This window comes from Euphorbia lathyris, chromosome 8, assembly GCF_963576675.1.
Source record: "Euphorbia lathyris chromosome 8, ddEupLath1.1, whole genome shotgun sequence".
Classification (NCBI taxonomy): domain Eukaryota; kingdom Viridiplantae; phylum Streptophyta; class Magnoliopsida; order Malpighiales; family Euphorbiaceae; genus Euphorbia; species Euphorbia lathyris.
In genome coordinates, this window is record NC_088917.1 from 80,772,769 (window position 1) to 80,779,062 (window position 6,294).

Below are 6,294 nucleotides of genomic sequence, written 5' to 3' on the forward strand. Positions count from 1 at the left end.
TTTGTCTATATTGTACTTGCGACTACCTGAAACTTTCAGAATAATATTGCGTGGGCGACTTGTCGAGCATCACAATCTTGCCAATGATCTCAAGTTTTCACAATTCATCTTGTACAAACCTCGACGTGATGGAGTTAAAGAGGGTGAGGTCATAACTACAATTGGGTTTATAAAAGAAGCTCCACATGTAAATGTCCATGGTTTCAGTGTCTACTATAAAAATCGCTTAATACTGCCATTTTGGCCAGTTGTGAGCTATTCAAGCAATAGGGGTAGAGGGGTGGCCGGTGTTCTTGAAGCAAATTTTGTTGAACCAACACGCAACAAACAAGGGTTTGAGATAACTTCCCTTTTCCAGAAGCTTAAAGCTCGATTGAAGGAAATGACATGGGAGTACTGGGATTATCATTGTGGTTTAATTGGATACCATGCGGTAGAGAGGCCTAGAGTTAGAGGATTATTGGTTAATTCAGTTGATGCAGAGCACGGTTTGGAAACAGAGCCTGTCATTACTGCAGAACCAGAGGCGTCAAATTTGATGCAAGTAAACCGAAAGCTCAAAAAGAAATGTCGGGACTATGAGAGGAACAAAGACGATTATAGAAAGGTAGTATTAAAGCTTAAGAAAGAGCTGGCGCAAGTTAACTGCGAGTATCAACGGCTTCTGGCCTTGGATATAATCAAGGAGGAAGAAGAGTATCGTTTTCGCCGGCCACATTATGCAATCAATGCTAGAGTATCCTTTTTTGTTATTGGGAGTGCCCGATAGATTTGGTGATGCACTCACATATTGACATGAAGTTTCTTCGTGTTTCTTGAGGACCATCGTTTTTCCTGCGCAAAATTAAACTAAGTTAAAATCATCGTTTAGCTTGCTTCCTTGTCTCAATCAAGCAACTAAACTAACCAATTCGAACACTAATTTGAGGAAAAATAAAGCAATTTGAAGAAAAAGAAAGCCTTTTTAAACCATTAGAATTATGTCTGTAGTTAGTAGCAGTTGCAGGACTAGTTGGACTGGTGGCCCTACCTGCATGCCAATTCCCACAAACAAGAGACACGTTCTATGTGCAGACTTGATCGAGTTCCGGGTGGGTCGAGCCAATATCTAAATATGCATGTCCAACCTCAATTCATATGATGCACGAACACTTCAACATGTATCACGTTTCCGATAGGTTTCGGATACGGAAACTCCCGGAAACTGTTGGGATAAGTTTCGGGGCCGTATCCGTAATATTCAGAAGTTGGATATGCGTATCTGTTTGGGAAACCCGTTTTCCAGACAAAAAACGATTGAATTTCATTTCAGAAAAAAAAACATAGCTAAATAGAGCAATTAAGGTCGATTGTTATTTGAAGGGAAAACCAGTAGGAATATCCAAAAGAGTACATCGACAGTATGTGCAATAAAAAAAATCTGAGATAAACCAAAAGATAGAGACGAAAGCTTTCATTGTTTTTTTTTTTCAAAAAGTTTTTTGACATTATTTATATTTCATGTATTTCATAATTACGTTGAGATAAGAGTATTATAATTTCTTTTATATGTGTTTATTTAGTTATATTACAAAAATTCAAATATAAAAATATATTTTTAATGTTTATAAATGTGACCCAATATTTTTAATATTTACACGTTTCCTCCACGTTCTCGTGTCCTATGTTTTATTGAAAAGGAACGTGCATAGTCTTTACCATTCTCATATCCTACTAGCAAATTCAATATTGAAAAGAGCATCCATCTATGCTTCTCTGTTATTACAAAGGCAATTGTTGTTGGGATAATCACAAAGTACCATTTAATGAAAACAACATCTAAGTTACGTTTCTGACCTCTAATTTACAACTTAATTTATGCAGATTTGATAGAGATCTTAATAGGAGAACTGGAGTTGAAATTGTACCAATTCAATGCACAAGTTCAAATGGCTTCCAAATCTTATCTTGAAGAAGCCAAAGGGTGTGCTCGTCACTAACCCTTCAAACCCTCTATCAAAGGAATCCATCTCATTAGCGACGAAATCTACTCTGGTACCGTGTTTTCCTCCCCCGAGTTTGTAAATAATGGAGATTTTGAAGGACAGGAAATGTGATAATGAAGTTCGGAATAGAGTTCACATTGTGTAGCCTTTCAAAAGTTCTCCGACCTGCTGCAACGAAAATGTCTAGTTTCGGACTAGTTTCATCACAAACACAGTATCTTCTCTCTGTACTTTTATCTGATAAGAAGTTCACCAAGAATTACATTTGGGAGAATCAGAAAAGGCTTAAAAACCGACATTAAATGCTCCTAAAAGGTCTCGAAAAAGGCTGTATAAGTTGTCTCATGAAATCAAACAAATATTGACAATCAAGACAAATTTTACCCTAACTTCTAATATGCTTCAACTTGACCCCTAACTTTGGCAACCACGAACAATTTTACCTATAATACTTCTAAATTGAGTCAATTTCAGTAATCATTAAGAAACACATATATTAAGTGGTTTTAATATTTTTCTTAAATTATTATAATTTCATAGTTGAATTGGAGATTAATAATTTTCAATTTGACAAAATATTTGGATTTGTTTTGTCCATTTCGTATGCAACACAATATAATTTTTTTTTCCCGTGTGTACATGTGTTTGTTATCTGTTACTTATGGTGCTAAAATGATATGACAGGTCAACTCGCGTAAACAATTCAAAGTTAATTGAATATGATGATTACTTAAATGACGTAACCAAGCCAACTCATCTAAACCATATGAATTTAATAGAATTTTATTACTTAAATGGCTTAAAAAGATCAAGCCGTCTAAAAAATACGATTTTAATTGAATTTGAATATTCAAACAACTTAACCAGGTCAACCGGTTTATAAACAGGTTACTTCGTCTATAAATAAAAAATTGAATTGAATTTCATTAGTTCCACGATTTAACCAGGTCAGCTCGTCTATTCATGCCCTATTTGACAATCTTTCAAGTATTCTTTGAATTAAGGTCAGTTATTTTTATGCAAAACTGTTGTAATTTTCTGTGTGGCATGCAAGAACATCATTTGTCCAATTAGCAAACACTAAGAGGCCGTTTGGTAAGATGTAATGAGTTTTGTAATAGAATGCTCATTACTTTGAAGTGTCATTACGTTTGGTTGCATATTAAAATTTTATTGCAATTGAATGAAAAATTCGTAGATTAAATTTTGTTCAACGATATTGTAATCTCAATTACATAAAAAAAATTGCTTTAATCATCCTTACATTCAAAACATGTAATCATAATTTCTAACCCCTCATTTGTCAAATCTCACCTCTCATCATTCTCAAAAACTAGAAAAACTCAAAACGAAAAAAAGAAAAAAAAAATGTAAAAAATTAAAAAAATAAGAAAAATCAGAGAAAAAGAAAATAGAAAACCTGAAAAGGGAAAACGAAAACACGAGAAAAATGTAAAAAAATAATATGAAAATACGGAAAACTATATACTAATTTCACATTTTTCATGTTTTTTTTTGTTAAGTTTAATTATGTAAATAAATTTTATGATTACATTTAACTAACCAAATAATATAAGTATTGTAATGGTAATTACATTTTTATCATATTTGTTCTATTTGTCAATCAAACATTGTAATTGAATCACTATTTCATTCTATTACATTGCATCTTTGATTATATTACATTGCATTACGACACACCAAAGACACCCTAAAACAAGTTAAAAGCACAAAACAATAGCCGCTCAAACAAGCATCACACGTCGAGACTAACTTTAGAGACAAAACAACAGGCACTCAAACAAGCATCACGTTTTTAACCGTACCTTCAATGCACTGGGTTCATAACCATAGCTTACACATCAGTTTCCATGACTCTATAACTCAATTACAGAATCAGAAAGAAAGATAATAACAAGTAAGAAAAAAGATAATGGATCAGAAGAACAAAACTGACCTTTTAGAGGGAGGTGAGAAAATCATTGCTTGGAGAAACCAAGAGAGAGAAGCAGGATATCCATATAAGTGGGGATATAAAAAAAAAAGTGGTGAACAGCACATAGCAAACCGATTACATTATTCCCTCCGAGTGTATTTGTCTATATTGTACTTGCGACTACCTGAAACTTTCAGAATAATATTGCGTGGGCGACTTGTCGAGCATCACAATCTTGCCAATGATCTCAAGTTTTCACAATTCATCTTGTACAAACCTCGACGTGATGGAGTTAAAGAGGGTGAGGTCATAACTACAATTGGGTTTATAAAAGAAGCTCCACATGTAAATGTCCATGGTTTCAGTGTCTACTATAAAAATCGCTTAATACTGCCATTTTGGCCAGTTGTGAGCTATTCAAGCAATAGGGGTAGAGGGGTGGCCGGTGTTCTTGAAGCAAATTTTGTTGAACCAACACGCAACAAACAAGGGTTTGAGATAACTTCCCTTTTCCAGAAGCTTAAAGCTCGATTGAAGGAAATGACATGGGAGTACTGGGATTATCATTGTGGTTTAATTGGATACCATGCGGTAGAGAGGCCTAGAGTTAGAGGATTATTGGTTAATTCAGTTGATGCAGAGCACGGTTTGGAAACAGAGCCTGTCATTACTGCAGAACCAGAGGCGTCAAATTTGATGCAAGTAAACCGAAAGCTCAAAAAGAAATGTCGGGACTATGAGAGGAACAAAGACGATTATAGAAAGGTAGTATTAAAGCTTAAGAAAGAGCTGGCGCAAGTTAACTGCGAGTATCAACGGCTTCTGGCCTTGGATATAATCAAGGAGGAAGAAGAGTATCGTTTTCGCCGGCCACATTATGCAATCAATGCTAGAGTATCCTTTTTTGTTATTGGGAGTGCCCGATAGATTTGGTGATGCACTCACATATTGACATGAAGTTTCTTCGTGTTTCTTGAGGACCATCGTTTTTCCTGCGCAAAATTAAACTAAGTTAAAATCATCGTTTAGCTTGCTTCCTTGTCTCAATCAAGCAACTAAACTAACCAATTCGAACACTAATTTGAGGAAAAATAAAGCAATTTGAAGAAAAAGAAAGCCTTTTTAAACCATTAGAAGTTGTTAATGAGACATCTCCTTAATTAATTTTGCTTTCAATCCTTCATCTCATTTAGTGTTCTAACCTCATAAGTAAATAAAATGTAGAAATGTTTAACTTTTGCATAAAATAATCATATCACACTTGTACCAGCTTCAACTTTACAGGAATTCAGATAAGAGTTGAGTCACTTTAAGAGACTTGCAATTAATGTAAAAATAGGCCTGTGAATCCTAAAATCCCAATCTTTAATAATTCCTTTGCCTTTGGAAACTACAACAAAATCTCTTTGGAAAACATCAATACGCTTTACCTATGTTGCACGGAAAGGGAAACAGATACGGAAACCATATTAGCTAGGAAAAGTAATTTCTGAAAAACATAGGAAACCGAAACATATAAAAAATATAGGGGGCATATTTATAAATATTAAAAATATAATAATACATTAACAAATAAGATTGAAGAACAAGAGGAAGAAAGTCAAAGCTCAATCGAGATTTAAGAGACAAATATTATAGGGGTAAGAAATATGGGTAAGTTCTTTAAATTGAAGGATACAAGGAAATAATTATCTCTCAAATAACAAGCTTCAATTTTCCTAATATTAGATTGAACATGAAGGAAAAGAAGATTTCAGAAAATTGTCGAAACAATCAAATTCAAAGCAAGAAAGAGATCCGGAAAAATGGTACCTGTACTGCCTGCACAATCTAGTTATGCCACAACAGAAAAAAGGATCTAAATAATTGCTCCCTACTCAAGATGACACAAAAACTCATTTAACACTTAAACAGATGTTACCTTGGATATCAGATTTTACCAATCTAGCATCTGTGGTATGTCAAAACGAGTTTCAAATGAAGAAGAAGTTGACACTAATGAACTGGAAAAACTGAAATATTGCGCTTCTTATTGTCTTGTTTATTCCCAATCTGCTAGCTAGACACATAGCAGGAAGAATATTGAGAGTGATGTAGATGGCGGCTGCTGGTGGCGGAAGAGCAATTTAGGGTTTTCTTATATAGAGACTCTAATTAACAATGACTAATATATAAAGCCATATGTTTTCAAACTTATTCAATAAAAGTAATTTAGTTAAAAGGTTTAGGTCACTCGATAAGACAATAAGTTATGCTTTCAAATCCCACTTGTTAAATTTTTAGGTTATCAATATATTTTTCATATAAAGGAGTTGGGACCACTGGGTAACAGGTATGCGTTGTATTTCCATACCCTTAATTGTTAATTATTTT

General features: G+C 34.0%; 1 long non-coding RNA gene across 1 annotated transcript; it reads right to left on the minus strand.

Annotated features, from left to right (window-relative positions):
* Positions 1–1,721: 1,721 nt before the first annotated feature.
* Positions 1,722–6,017, minus strand: LOC136203318 (uncharacterized). The gene is made up of 3 exons (XR_010674789.1): positions 5,843–6,017; positions 3,943–4,913; positions 1,722–2,222 (listed from the first exon to the last, which is right to left on the minus strand). It is a non-coding gene; the product is annotated as an uncharacterized lncRNA (long non-coding RNA).
* Positions 6,018–6,294: the final 277 nt, after the last annotated feature.